At 40.7% G+C, this 16,312-nt stretch overlaps 1 protein-coding gene across 1 annotated transcript in view; it reads right to left on the bottom strand.

Moving 5' to 3' along the window:
• LOC141630381 (small ribosomal subunit protein uS4m) overlaps positions 1–16,312 on the bottom strand; it is a 66,981-nt gene that overhangs the window by 29,664 nt on the left and 21,005 nt on the right. The window lies entirely within an intron of this gene.

Below are 16,312 nucleotides of genomic sequence, written 5' to 3' on the forward strand. Positions count from 1 at the left end.
CGTCTCATGCCCGAAAGTCTTCCTCAGAGGTTGAATCAGAAGCATATACAATAGCAAGTTTTCATAATGAACAAGGATGCTAGTCCCAGGTTTCAAAGATATCATGGCTGGTGCTTATTAAATAAAATGAAAGAATATAATCCCATTTCTTTCTCCAAGAAAAAGGGCACATCTCAGAGAGGTAGCTGCTGCACCTTCTAACATAATTTAAATGTAAATTTTCCTAAATAATTTGCTTTCTTTTAAAATTCACTCTTTTATCTTTGGCATCTAACTATTCATACTCCTTCTAGCGGGACGTATCCTTAGACTTATAAGTCTAAAGGGTCCCTAGTCCCCTTTCCCTTTCTTTATTACAACCCTTTTTTTTTATGTCAAAGACCAAAAGCTAAGCTCAAATTCTCTTTGGATCTTGGTTGTTCTTAACAGCGATGTCTATTCATTTAAGTCTTTGGGTAGCACCACTATATTTTCAATAAGGCGGAAATTCTCGTATTCTCTATGTACATGTTCCTGTGGCTCGGATGAGTATTCTTCTTTATATCGTTACGGCTATAAACACTTTCTTGTTCCTATTAACAATACATCCTCTTTTTCTTCGCTCTTCCGGAACAGGTACAGAAATGGGTGCTTTTTCTACGCTGTTAACTTTAGTAACTGAGAGATTTCTGGGAAGACCTATGTGGGGCACCTTTTGGGTGTGGGATGCTCGTTTAACTTCTGTATTCATCTTATTCCTTATTTACTTGGGCGCACTGTGTTTTCAAAAGATTTCTGTCGAACCGGCTCCTATTTCAATCCGTGCTGCACCGATCGATATACCAATAATAATGTTTCCAGTCAACTGGTGGAATACATCGCATCAACCTGGGAGCATTAGCCGATTTGGTGCATCAATACGTGTTCCTATGCTCATTCCAATCTCGTATAACTTTGCTAACTTCCTCTTCTCAACCCGTATCTTCTTTGTTCTGGAAACACGTCTTCCTATTCCATCTTTTCTCGAATCTCCTTTAACGGAAGAAATAGAAGTTCGAGAAGGAATACTAAAACCTAGTTCACTCACCGAGTCTTTTTGCATCCATGGCTGAATGGTTAAATCACCCCAACTCAACATTGGCGAAAATGTTTTGATCTGGTTCGATTCTGTTTGGATGAATGAAAAACATGAAGAATAAGAAAGAGAATCTGGATCAATATCCGTTTAATAATCTCGTTTTTTGAGTGAGTCATGAATTTGCCATTATGAGTAAAAATATATGCAAAATCAAAGTCAAATTTTACTTAAAAAATCTTACCTAATTAATTAATCTAGCGTGGAGTGATCCTTTTATTTTTTTTGTTTGAACGAGAGAGGTAAGTTAGTGCATAAGTGGTTGCTATTGGTTGTTGTTCTCTTTTATTGTTTCGTTTTCTTGGCTCGTTCCCTTTAATCTGGCACTTCGACTGGAGCAACTGTACCCCGCCCCCGGGTGCAGAAAGAAAAGAAACAACTCTAGCTCAATGCTCGCAATTAGTTAAGGGAAGAGTTTATTGACTTTTAAGCTAGGTTATAGGGTTGGTTCTCCCTGGGGATGACTTCTATTTCATATATCAATTATACTCCTCTATAAAGTAAGGTATTGGGGAATCCGCGTTAAGGGGACCTCAACGCATGATAGCTATGTCACAGATTTGAGGGCTTAAAATCTCGTTTCGTGTGAAATTTTTTAATAAACCCATAAATTTCGGTGTCTTTCACTTGGAAGCAAGGTTTTGGACCTGTCACCGAAAATGTATCCCAAAATAAGACTTTGTATCTTACGCTAAAAGTGAAAAAGTTTGCTCCAATCGCATTGACCACCAAAAACACCGAGTTCTTTGACTTTTTTCAAAGGCTTTCTCTCCATCATCGGCGAAAGCAGCTTGTTCATTGACGTCTTTCCCATCCTCGATTGCATCTGCTTCTTTTTCTTTTGAAACTTCCTTGGTGACTGCCTTTTCTTGTCGTTCTTCTTTGTGGCCCGTGGACACAGCAAAGATAGTTGGAATCTTTGTCTCTAATTTCAAGTAAATGAATGAAGGAATCAGCATACCTCTATGTATAGGGTATGGTTCCCCGGTAAGCGAGAAAGGCTAATAAATCCTTGTCGACCAAACAAGATAAATGGTCTCGACCATCGGTAACCAACTGGACTGGACCTATCTCCTCCGGCCAGTACTCGTAACAGTAGGCCAACAACCTACCTTCAAAGAAGGCATCTATTTGGGTGGGTCCCTCATGAGAATGAGAACTACCCAACTAAGTTTTATCTCTGGAAGTGTATCTGGAAGAAGCATTCAAAGACAGAGAAGTTGAGGCTCCTATTCATGATGAACATGAAGTCAAAGAATCAGCATTTCCAACTGCTGTTTGTGGATAGAAGGCTACCACCTATCTCTATAGATAGGGATGGTTATCTTTCCCTGTCTACCTAAGCGGGCACTCACCTTCCTTTAGTCGTCAGGATTAGTCAGTATAGGTACTTCCTTCGTGGGCACTTCTAAAGAAGGAGGCGAAGCAACTGCTTCCTTTAATCAATATAAAGACCCTCGGACTCCAACAACAGCATTTGGAAAGACGTTAAAGGCTTTCATCGATGGATTGGGATAGTCTTGCCTGATGCTCTATCCTCGAGAGTCTGCCCTATTTCTAGAACAAGGATATCTGGAATCAGCTGTTCCAGACACATATCAGAAGGGTTGGTTGAGCATGAAGCTGATCCTGGCAGCTTTGTCTGATCGTGGGTACACGGGTACCGCCTATCTCTATATAATAAAGGGTTTGGGGATCAACAAGAAAAGGAAGCACTTATTCCACATCGAAATTGGACAAGGCTTTCGTCAATCGAAAAAAGAGCTTCGCCCCTCAATCAAGCAAGTTCAATTGAAACATAAACATGTGAACTTTCAGAAGCAACTGCTTCCTCGGACAATTAGATTCAAGAATCTAAATTTGTAGAGTGGAAATATTCTTTATATGTAAAAGATTTTCATGGGAAATCAAATGGGAACAAACCTCCTACCTATGTAAGGTAGGGCATCTCCCCTAAAAAGAAGGAAAGGGAAGGGAAGTGCCCCTTTTCCCAGGCAAGCGGATGACTGCTTCCTCTCGCGCACTATCTACCTATAGGATCTAACCATCGACAGTTCTCAGTCCTGAGAGTCTACCCACGGATGTACTAAACTCCGTTCCTACGCCCGGTTTCCTATCCTACTAAAGGAAGTCCGAGAATACATCCTTGTGACGGTCGTCACACCATTGCAAGATAGCCCGCACATCCTTTTACTATAGCTAATCTTATGACTAAAGCGAGGAATTCGTCTCACTATGATACGTCATTGCCAAACGTGTCTCATTCCACGACTTTCTGCTCAACAACTGCTTGTGAGGGGCATGCCCTTCCAAACACGACTTGTTCGAGGGAGCACAGCTTCTACTAAAGCACATGTTCCAGGTCGAAGTGTCCTCGGATACTGTTTGGGACTTGCTCAAGAAAGTACTTATCATCAAAAGCACAACCGTTCTCAGTATTACTTTTCGTTTAGGAAAAGCTTGAGTTGGTACCATTGTAGGGTCCTCACCGGCGAAGGGCAGCTTTCGCAGCTTCTGGTGATACCGCTGCCAAAAGATAAATTGAAATATCAGCCTCAGTTAAAGGAGTCTAGTTCGGTAGGGAGAAATCCCTTATTAGTAGAGTATTCCACAGCCCTCACAGAGGGGCTCGTTCCTCTCTTTATGCCGCGTAAACATCCTCGGTTTCACGATACCCGTTCTCGACCAAACGCGGGAGGATAAGTTGCGCTTGTTCCACGACTAGGATTCTAGCTAGTTTGTCCCACCTTTAACCCACGAAATTAAGTTCATTTGGCTGCTTAAGAAGCATCTGCCCCCATACCTGGACACATCAGTGGGAAATACCTATCTTAAACAAGTGAGTTCCGAGAGCTAGTGCATGCAAGTGATATTTCATGCCAATACGTCCTCAAGGAGGCAAGCGCACTTAAACTAGAGGAAAAACCCTACCTAAGAGATCGTTGATCTCCTGGGAGAAGCAAGGAAGCATTATAGGAATAGGCGAGGTGTCCTTCAAGACCAGTCAATACTTGCTCAATACATTATCCGTCAAACCCACAAACTTCCTTCACGAACGTTTCTTTTAAGAAAAATCTGGATTTGTAATCTCTCTAAAGGTGGGACCTACAAGGAGCATCGTCCTTGGCTTTTGATTATACCACTGTCTATGAATAAATTTAAATATCAGCCCTCAGTCCAAAGACCCGGGAACAAGTGCAGTTGACCCTCTTTCTCGAGGCGAAATACCACTACTCAATATGAAGCAAGTGAGGGGACTCGTCCCTCTCCCGTCTGTCGCGTAAACGCCCTTGGTTTCATGACAAATGATCTAGGTCAGCGTATTCAGTCCAACCACATGTCTGTCCTGGTTTGGAAAGTAGCTAGCTTTATGTATCAAGGATAGATAGGAAAGGCAAGGGCAAAGCCATCCTCAAAGGTATTAAAAATTGAAAATATTTCTTGTTACCAATCAGTAAGGAGACCCATAAACTACCAGTTCTTCTTCTTAACGCGGCAAAATCCTGTTGCTCGGCTATCCACAGACAGTGGTTTCGTCCCAGTCCGCCCTTGCAGAAGCGGGAAGTGCGTTCTGTTCAACCAAGGTACCCCTTTATGTAATATTGGGCATCCCTTTTTAAAGGAGTAAGGGATCTATATAGGGAATCAAAACCCCCTTTTTAAGAAGGCTCGTGCATTCGAAGAGGCAAGAAAGCTTCCTCGCGTAAAAAACATAGTTAACTTTTCTATGACCGATTCCTATGCCTAGAGCTAGCGCTAGACCTTTCATGACAAATCCGCCGTCAAGTATCACATTCTCCGGACAGAGTGAAGGAAGCTTCGACTGATCCTGCATACAAAAGGACATACAGAGAGATCCCACATGTCATCTATCGGTAAATATAGTCCTCAACCATAAGTTCCTCAGCTATCTAAGGATGGTTATTTCAGTCAGTACGTCCCCTTGGTTGATAAGACGAGAGGTTTGTTCGCTTTGACCCTGCAATAAAAAGAGATTTCAAAAGCACGAAAGCTAATGCGTGAAAGCTGCGGCACGCAAGTGCTGTTTTGTCTCGATACGTCTGTTTAGGTATTTTTACCCAAATCGATTAATTAGGGTCAATATAGTCTATATTCGTTGGTTGAATGTATGTTTGTTCGTACGTCATTGAGTAAATAGGAAAATAAAGTGCGTAATGTAAATTGACACGTAAGATTTTGGTGACGCGGAAAACCCAATGTGGGAACAACCGCGAGAGGCACGGTACCCTGCCAAGTATTGCACTATACGAATTGGAGGATGATTACAATAGCGACGTTTATACTAATCTTACTGACGCTAGGTGTCAGGCCCGCGAGATCTTAGATGGGTGTATATTTGTGAGTGATATTCCGTGGTGTTGATGTGAATGCACAAGTGCGGTTGTCTTGAGTATAATCTCGAATGAATGTATGGATGAGTGAATGCCCTTCTTGATTTGCTCCCCTTGGCTATTTATAGGGTAAGAACCCTAGATATATCCTACCTCGAATATGGAAAGGGAATATTATTTCCATAAGGACTTCTTTCCAAACCCGGACTCCCTTGCCAATTCTCCCTGATCTCCCTATCTTCTCCCTAACTTCTCCCTGACACTTATTTCCTTAACACGGGCACCTTCTATGACGGGCTCTTGATCCTTCTTAAGCCCGTTTTCCCTTTTCCTGACCGCGGGCTCCCTTCCCCCTAATCACTTCTTTCGTAATCTTTATTTTATCAAATGGGCCTTCTTTATTGTGCTATTTTTAGCCCAAACAATTTGCCCCAAATTTCTTGTGAAGTACGTTTTCAAGTATCGAGCAAGGAATTTCACGTAACCAAATACTAAACCCTACGCCGTCTTTTTACTCCTTCCCATGCAATCCATCATTTCCAGCCGCCCTACTCCTCTTTCTCCGCACCCAACTCCCTCTCTCCTCTTTATAACCCCAACATCCCTCTTCCACTCTCATTAATCACTTCAAATCATTTCAAAAACTCTTCTCTCTTAAACCCACAATCTTCCTTCTCCTTTATTCCTCGCTTCACTTTGTTTCCCTTCCCCGTCTCCATCACCGGGTAATCCATCTTCTCTTCTTCTTTTAATCTTCATTTTCTCTCTCCACCATGGGTAAAACTCGACAATCCTCGTCAACCCCTACACCCTCCGACCGTAATCTTGACCCCACCTTCCCTTCTCGGGGACTTTTTAAACATTCACACGATTGTGACTCCGCCCTAACTCCGGCCGACATTCCTATGATCAAGAGTCTGCTTGGTCTTGGTGACGGGGTGGATATCGTCATCCCTGAACCGGGACAGAAAGCTGACGCCCTCTGTCCGGGGTGGGTTTGTTTCTACTTGTACCCGTTTAAATATGGCCTCCGTTTTCCTTTCCCTAAACTCGTCCAAAACTTCATTTTTACCAACAATTTCGCCATGGCACAAATTTTCGCTGCTATATGGAGAGTTCTTCTCTATTCTCTGGCCGCTGGTCAGAGTACTGGCAAATCCGTCACTCTGGGCGATCTGGCCCACATGTACAGCATCAGATCTCTTTGTAGGGGTAAGTTCTCATTCCGGGGCCATGGAGAGGCTCCCTTCAGACACGTGTCAAAATCCCGTGATGAGAAATGGTTTGAGGACTTCTTCTATGTGAGGAAGGACTCCATCCAGCCTCCTGCTGATTATATTTTCGAGAAATAGATTCTGACTTCGAGTAAGTAGCCTCCCTGTCGTCTGATTTATTTTATCTCGCTGCTTACTAGCTTACTTCATCGTCTTCGTGCAGGCCTCCGTGACCTTACCCGTATCGGCGCCAAGATCCCTGCCAGCAGCAAGCTGTTCAGCATTTCTGAGTCTGAGAGAAAGTTCCCAGACCTGCTTCCTGGGTTTTCACCTGCTTCCTCCTCCAATCCTCCCCAATCAGCTCACAGTATGTCTTCAGGTAAGACTTACGCAACCACTTTTATTTGCATCTTTGTTTCACGACGTGTTAATCATCTTGTCGTCTGAGACTTATGTATGCTTGCAGGTTCAAAAGTTGATCCATTGGAACTCATCCTCCAAAGTGCTAAAAGAAAGAGACCTTCTGCCAGCCCTGATGTGGCCTCTGCCTCCAAGAGGAGTGCTCCGGCTGCCTCTTTTCAGACTCCTCCCACAGTTTCCAGTTCTGCTGCACGTGAGGCTTGGAATGAGGGATGGGCTTGGGGCAACCGAAAGTCTTTAAAGTAAGGGGAATTTGATATAAAAGGAGGGATACAGGAAGAGTCCTTTAATGATAGGCAACGACCCCCGTTAAAAAAATAAAAGGGAATTTGACACCCGTTTAAGATAGGGCTCGAAACTTTTTAAATTAAAATCGTTTACGATTCTACCTCTTTTTCCTTAAGGACCGGAGCGGGGGATCAGTCTTTCTATCCTTCCCCGGATGACTGGTATCTTGCTTGACTTGTGAGTGGGTAGGTGGCTTTCGACCTTGGATTAATGAGTCAAATGGTATGCGAGCTAAAGTCCTGCCTTTTTTTCTTACGTTTTCTGACTGATTGATCGTAAGAGTTGCTAGGCCAATTGATCCTCTTATTTTGGTAACGATTAGAAGGAGGCGCTTTGTCTCCCACATCTTGAAGAAGCTCACGAAGAAAGTCTTGTAGTGTAGATTTCTTTTATCCTATAATAGACTGAAATTCTCCCGAAACCTGGCTTGAATCTAAAGTGCTGCCTTTACCCGATCTTCAGTCTAGAGTGGCGATTGAATCTTTAATGCTGACCAAGGCACCTATCTTAGGTATTGACTTTCGTAAACAAAGCCTAGAAGAGCAAGGGAACGAGCCTGCTGTTGAGAGCTCGCCAACAAACTCGCATTTAAATTAGAAGGGCGCTCGCTAACAAACTCGCCCTTATTATTTAAAGCACCTACACTCGCTCCAACAGGAAGATCTTTTCTATTGTTCTATTGTTTATTGTCCGTTGTAATTGTCCCTTTCAAAAATAAAATGTAAAATGCGTCACACATACAACTCGAACCACTTCTTTAAAAAAAAAAGAAAAGAGAGCTTTTGGGATAGTTGAATATGGCCCTCTTCAAACGGCCCCAATATGCTAATATAAATTGTGTTAAATAAGTAAATAACAAAGGGAGTAGGAAAGCTGCAGTTATTCTTTGGAAAAGCCCGATTCTCTTTGCCTTCGAGCTTTCATTCTTCAATCTACTGATTCGTTCCTTCATATACCTCCCCACCAATAGATAGAGACAAATAAGAATAACCAAACCACATCTACAAAATGCCAGTACCATGCAGCTGCTTCAAAGCCAACGTGATGTTCCTTGGTCATCTGACCAAAATATTGGCGAATACCATATATAATCAAGAAAATAGTACCTATAATCACATGAAAACCATGAAAGCCAGTTGCTAAGAAAAAGGTAAAACCATAAATACTATCCGAAATAGTGAAGGGTGCTTGATAATATTCCATTCCTTGAAAGCCAGTGAATATTAGAGCCAGTAAAACGGTAGCTACTAAAGCGTAAACTGCTCATTTTTGCTTCCCCGCGAGTATAGCATGATGAGCCCAAGTTACGACAGCTCCGGATGAAAGAAGAACAAGGGTATTAAGAAACGGGATTTCCCAAGGATCTAAAACCCAAATCCCTTTTGGGGGCCAAATACCTCCGAACTCTACCTCAGGTGCCAAAGAAGAATGAGAAAAAGCCCAAAAAAAAGCAAAAAAGAACATAACCTCCGAGACGATGAACAAAATAAAACCATATCGAAGTCCTAATTGTACGACTTTGGTATGATGTCCTTCTAACGTGGATTGGCGTAGAACATCACGCCACCACATAAACATGGTATATAGGATAAAAAGAAGGCCCAAATTGAGAAGTGTTGCACCCCCTTGAAATGAGTGCATGTACATCGCACCTCCTACGGTGGTTGCCAAAGCTCCGAGTGAACCCAAAATAGGCAATGGACTTGGATCTACCAAATGAAAAGAATGCCGTTGAGATTCAATCATAAAGCACTTTGCCTCAGTTGTATGTAAACTCCCCCTTCACCCCCACCCCCTAAAGTCTAAAGAGGGGCTCTTTGGGCTCTCATTTTCTTTCTATCTGACAGGACAAAGAAATAGGAAGGGATGGTTCTTTCACTGCATTGATAGAAGTCTAATTAAAAAAAGATATCTCTTGAGAATAAAATCGTTGGTTTGACCGACGAACTACGTGGGAAAACTGATCTTCTTTCTTTGATTTTTAGCAAGCAAGTATTGGAAGCGCCTTCTAATCGACCTAAACAACATATACGCCTTTTCTTTTACTGATTATTACGAAAATCTAAATAATAAGACCAGAACAATTCATAGTTGAGAATTGCCCATTTTACCCGTCGGTAAGGAATGCTTTGACGGGTGCTTTCAATCTGGGATATGCGGGTAATTTCTCGTATATAAAGAGCTGAAGTGGCTACCGAAACGGGGGAGCTTTCTAATTTAAATAAGGGGGTAAAAAATAAATCCCCTTAAGCCGTTCAATTCAGATAAAAAGTGAATTGGAGAAATTCCGTCGAGAATAAGGGAAGCGTCGATCTTTTTTTCGACCTCCACCTGTTGCTTGCTTATATGCGAGGTCAACGAGAGTCTTCATGGACAACTTTTTAAAGACAGAATGGGGACCTAGACTATCCAAAACCAAAAGTTGCCGTCGTCTAAGGTCATCGGGGATAAGAGGCTGTTCCTGTAGGAAATATTGGTATACTTCCATTAATATTATAAGGATTATAATGAAATTATTTATATGAAAACTAGTCATAAAAGAAATTTGCATAAACAAAATAGAGAGATTATGAAATCAACCTTCGGTCCTAGCAAAATCGGCCTAAGAAAAATATCGCAATTATATTCACCTATCAGTTGCACCCAAAATGATATGAGATATGCCTTTGTTCTTGCTAGAATAGATCCCCCAATTAACTGATTAATTTTTTAGGGTTTTGTGCGTTTTGATGAGAGGCAAAAATTAGGTCAAAAGAATTAGAAAATAATCTAACCTATACTCCCTCTTTAAACCGTGAAAGAGGAGTATTAGGGGAGATTTTTTCTCTTCTTTTTTTTTCGGTCAAAACTACCAACCAAAAATAAGGAGAAAATATCTTCTTATTTTAGGGTAGTTATCAAAATGTATATTATGTATACATTTTATTAATTATCATATATGTTGCCCCGTTTTAATAAGTCCATACATAACCGATTGTTGTTGATTTATTAAATCCGGCCTGACAACATTTATTATAACAATCTCGAATAAAATATACTTTAACTATAAATATTGCATATTTATAATTAGCTAATTAAATATAACTGGTTACATTTAATTACGAATTAACAACATAATTCGTTCAAGCTAACATTATATACATTAATTAAATATAACATATTATATTCAATATACGAATTGACAGTTAATTCGTCTCAGCTAATATTATTTAATCGGCGTTAAATAATCGTCTCATCATCACATTGACTAACTGTTTAGTCATATAAGGCATCAATGTGACTACATTTCCATAACCACATTTCTCAAACACATCCTTTAGGTGTGACTTTTAGGGACCAGTTGATCACCGCCATCAGTATGATAATAACGTCAAACTTTCTAGCAAGCCAACCGTTATTAGGTAATCGTTAATCAACTGATAAAATACAAAGTATACCCTTGTTAACCTATAAGAGATTTATAAATGTTATCACACTAATTTGTGGAGGACACAAGCTCCAACAAACTCCCACTTGTCCTCACAAGTGTATGTGCGATAACCGATTCTCATATCCTAAAATTTCTCCCACTCAATGTAAAACAATTTGCAAAATCTGTATTCACAAAGGTCGTATTTTACAAGTGATCAATATCATGAGTGGTTTCCCTGACTAGAGAGTAACTTAACTGATAAACGAATCATCATTCGAGCATGGCCATGCATTTCAGTTACAACTCCTCGCGTAGCCCTGAGAAATAACTATACCTGATAAGGGTTGGATATTTTCTTCAACTCGAATCCTGAGATGTAAGCACGTATGAAATGACCGGAAAAAATCTACTTAGTCTCCAGTTACGACAGACCATGAGAAAGAAACCAAAGTCACCCAAAAACTGCCTTAATCTCAAGAGACAGTCGATAGTAAAAAGAATCGACTATAGGAACACAATGGACGTCCAATCCACGACCTGGCACCGAATGTTTTTAAACATTTAGGACTCCATTACGTTGTCACAAAAATTTGTCCTACGAGGTATCGTTATAATCTCGCATCTGTGATCGATCAGTGAACCGTTTGAGTTATGGCTCGTTGAACCCACCATAAATCGACTGCACAATATAATAGCTAGAGTTATCAGCTCATTAAGGCGATTATGGACCAAAATAAATATAATGTAATTCAGTTCACTTTGTGGCGTTCAATGTTGTCGATACAATCCACATGAAAAACAAAATATTATAAAAACGATGAGGTTATAAATAGTATATGAAAAAGATAATGTATCAAATCCATAATCAACTACTACAACTCAGGAACACGTTTAATTCCCATGGAAATAACGTGCCCTTCATGCTTATCAAAATTCAACGGTTTAGTGAGAGGGTCCGCGGTGTTATCATCCGAAGCTATCTTGTCAATCACTATCTCTTCTTGCTCCACGTAATCACGGATCAGGTGAGCTTTCCAATGTACATGTCTAGATTTATTGCTAGACTTAGGCTCCTTAGCCTGGAAGATGGCACCTCTATTGTCACAATAGATGGTGATCGGGTCATTCGAACTAGGAACTATCGTAAGTCCTTGTAAGAATTGACGCATCCATATAGCTTCCTTTGCAGCTTCCGAAGCGGCATAGTACTCGGATTCAGTGGTAGAATGCTACAACATCCTGTTTGGAACTCTTCCGGTGACCGCAAACACCATTAAGAGTGAAGACGAACCTGGACTGAGATTTTGAATCATCTCGATCCGTTTGGAAGCTAGCATCTGCGTAACCGATTTCGCATAGCTTAGTATCGCCTCCATGAGTCAATACCCTATCCTTAGTCCTCCTTAGGTACTTGAGGATGTTTTTAACAGCTATCCAGTGTGTTTTACCTGGATTCTTTTGGTACCGACTCGTCATACTCAATGCATATGCCACGTCTGGACATGTGCATATCACGGTATACATGATTGATCCTATTGCAGATGCATAAGGAACACGACTCATGCGCTCAATCCCTTCAGGCGTCATGGGTGACTGAGACTTGCTCAACTGCATCCCAGACGTCATAGGAAGGTTTCCCTTCTTGGAGTTGGTCATGCTGAACCTTTCAAGAATCTTATCCAAATAAGACTCCTAACTCAGTGATAACGTCCGTCGTGATCTATCTCGGTAGATACGGATTCCCAATATGCGTTGTGCCTCACCCAGATCTTTCACCTGGAAATGGGTTTTCAACCATCCTTTAACCGAAGATAAGAGAGGAATGTCATTCCCAATCAAGACTATGTCATCGATATACAATATCAAGAAAACAATCTTGCTCCCACTCGACTTGATATATAAGCATGGTTCCTCGACCGATCGAGTGAAACCATTCTCTTTTATCAGTTGGTCGAAGCGAGGATTCCAACTTCGAGAAGCTTGCTTAAGTCCATAAATGGAACGCTTAAGCTTGCACACTTTCTTAGGATTCTCAGGATCTATGAAACCTTCGGGTTGCACCATGTACAACTCCTCCTCCAAATAACCGTTTAAGAAGGCGGTTTTCACATCCATTTACCAAATTTCATAGTCATGAAAAGCGGCAATCGCTAAGATAATCCGAATGGAACGCAACATAACTACGGGTGCAAAAATTTCATCATAATGCAAACCGTTCACTTGAGTGAAACCTTTTGCCACTAGTCATGCCTTATAGGTATCTGGTTGCCCGTCTACAGAACGCTTTATTTTGTAAACCATTTGCACTGTAGAGGTTTTACCTTATTAGGTAAATCAACTAGATCTCATACGTCATTTTCATACATGGAGTACATCTCGGATTGCATGGCTTCGAGCCATAGCTTTGAGTCGGAACAGGTCATGGCACCTTTATAGGTAGCAGGTTCATTACTCTCTAGGAGCAAAATGTCACTCTCCTCGACCATACCAATGTATCTGTCCGGAGGATTAGAGACTCTACCCGACTTCCTAGGTTCCTCAGGAATATTAACCGTATCATCAGTTGGAGGAACAACTTCCTCCATCTGTTCCTCGGTTGTTGGTTCTTGAATCTGCAACAGCTCGAAGGTTCTATTACTTGTCTTGTTCTTGAGAAATTCTTTCTCTAAGAACGTCGCACTAGCCGCAACAAAAACTCGATTTTCGGTAGGCGAATAGAAGTAATGACCAAAAGTTCCTTTTGGATAACCAATAAAGTATGTCTTGACCGATCGCGGGCCGAGCTTATCCTCGTGTCTCCACTTGACATAAGCCTCACATCCCCAAACCCGAATAAAGGACAAGTTAGGGACCCTTCCCTTCCACATTTCATATGGCGTCTTGTCGACAGCTTTAGTCGGACTTCGGTTAAGTATAAGAGCAGCTGACAAAAGAGCAAAACCCCATAATGAATCAAGTACTACCGTGTGACTCATCATGGATCGAACCATATCAAGTAAGGTTCGATTTCTCCGTTCGGACACACCATTCAATTGAGGTGTTCCAGGTGGAGTTAACTGTAAAACGATTCCACAGTCTTTAAGGTGTTGATCAAACTCATTTGAAAGATATTCGCCACCCCGATCTGAACGGAGTGCTTTAACCTTTCTTCCCAGTTGGTTCTCAAGCTTATTCTGGTATTCCTTGAATTTTTCAAAGGACTCACTTTTATGCTTCTTTAAGTAGACATATCCGTATCTACTCAAATCGTCTGTGAAAGTGATAAAATATCTATAGTCATCTCTAGCGGTAATTGACATAGGTCCACAAACATCAGTATGTATGAGTCCTAATAGGTCACTAGCGCGCATTCCAACACCTTTGAAGGAAATTCGAGTCATTTTGCCGATAAGACATGATTCACACGTGTCAAATGTAGAAAAATCGAATGCGGGAATAGTCCCATTATCGACGAGTTTCTTCACGCGTTTTTCATTTATGTGTCCCATTCGACAATGCCATAGATAGGTTTGATCTTTGTCACCAACCTTTAATTTCTTATTATTCACGTGTAATACTTCCGTGGTTTGATCTAAGATGTAAATTCCTTTCATGAAAACTGCTTTGCCATAAATCATTTCATTGAAAGAGAAAATACAGCTATTATCCTTTATTAAAAATGAAAAACCGTCTTTATCAAGTACGAAAACTGAAATAATGTTCTTAGACAAACTGGGTACATAGTATGTGATTATTTAAAAATAACTCAAAACCACTAGGGAGTTGGATTACGTATGTTCCCTTCGAGAGGCAAACAACTCTAGCTCCATTTCGACTCGCAGGTCCACATCACCCTTTCCGAGAGGTGTGATGGTTTTTAGGCCCTACAAATGATTACCTGAGATGAGAACCACAACCAAGTATCAAGTACCCAAGTTCGAAACTTGCATGGTTAATCTCAATCATATGAATATAAGATGACATACCAACAGGAACGACGCGGCCTGCTTTTATGTCCTCACGGTACACGGGACAGTTCCTCCTCCAATGTCCAGTCTTGTGATAATGGTGGCATTCAATGTGACCGCCCTTGCTCTTTGCCTTGCCCTGTGAGCCACTAGTCTCACCAGGCCCACTCTTACCGTTTCCTGTCGTCTTAAACTTTGGCTTACCTACAGTTAGGTCACCTGGAGATTTGCCCTTACCTTTATTCTTGTTGGAAATCGTGAGAACATCCTACTTCATTCTCCCACTCAATTTCATATCCTTCTCGGTCTGTACGAGAAGTGAGTGTAGCTCCTGAGGACTTTTCTTCAAGTCATTCATGTAGTAGTTCGCCCTGAAAAGGGCAAAGCCATCATGAAGAGAATGAAGCATTCGGTCAATGACTATGCTCTCACTGATTTTGCAATCAAGTGCCTCCAATTTCTCGACATTCTCAATCATTATAAGAATGTGTGGGCTAACCGGTTGGCCCTTCTGGAGTTTCGCATCAAAGAAGCGACAGGTATGCTCATAAGTAACGATCCTCGGTGCTTTTGAGAACTCGTTAGTGAGCGTGGTGAAAATCTTGTTTGCACCTTGGGCAATGAAGCGTCTCTGCAAATTGGTTTCCATTGTAAAGATGAGTACGTTCTTTATCCCACCCGCTTCCATGACGAAATTGAAAGATCATAGATCCATATTAGACTCTCTAATAAAAGTAATTTATCTCATAAATTGTTGTTTATATGATCTATGTAACATGCATGCTAATATGAAAGCATAAAAAGAAAGTATAAGGAAAAACAATTTCCTTACATTGAATATATGGTAAAATGGGCACAAACTAGTTCTCCTTACTAGTTTGTTTTTGAGCTAAAATGATGTGGATGATCCTCCTTGAAAAATCTTCAACTAGAAAGTCTCCTTCAAGTTGCACCCAAGAACTAACCTAAAAATATTAACAAGTATGAACTAGAACTTATTAGTATTGTACCCTTGATTATTATTAGAAATATTACTAACTAATCTTAGTAATATTATTTATGTATACTAACAACTCAGTAGAGAGGATTATTATTTCAGAGAGAAGGTAGATGAGTTTTTCTTCACATGCAAAATGGTAGAGTAAAGTAGTGAGGTTGTCTAAAATTGTGAACAAATGATGGAGTATATGGGGTAATAGATGGCGGGTGGGTGGAGTGCTCAAGTGGACAATTTTGTCTTATAATTTTATCTTACATCATATGCAAAATCTAGTATAAGATATATATTATGATAGTATACAAAATAAGGTAAAATGATTATGTGAGTAATCATCCACTACACTTATTTTACACGGTCCACTTGACCATATACGGGTCCATGTTGGTTCTTATATTTGTCGCACAAATCCGTGTAATTTTTATTTTAAACATCGTGTCATGTTTAAATACTTCCATAATTAATTCGTCCAATTTTAGTAAATTAACAGTTAATTAACTAAAACCTGTTTCCCAAAACTTATTATTTAATTATCGCATAATTAAATAATAACTGCCACTCCTCTAGT

This window comes from Silene latifolia, chromosome Y (assembly GCF_048544455.1).
Source record: "Silene latifolia isolate original U9 population chromosome Y, ASM4854445v1, whole genome shotgun sequence".
Taxonomy (NCBI): Eukaryota; Viridiplantae; Streptophyta; class Magnoliopsida; order Caryophyllales; family Caryophyllaceae; genus Silene; species Silene latifolia.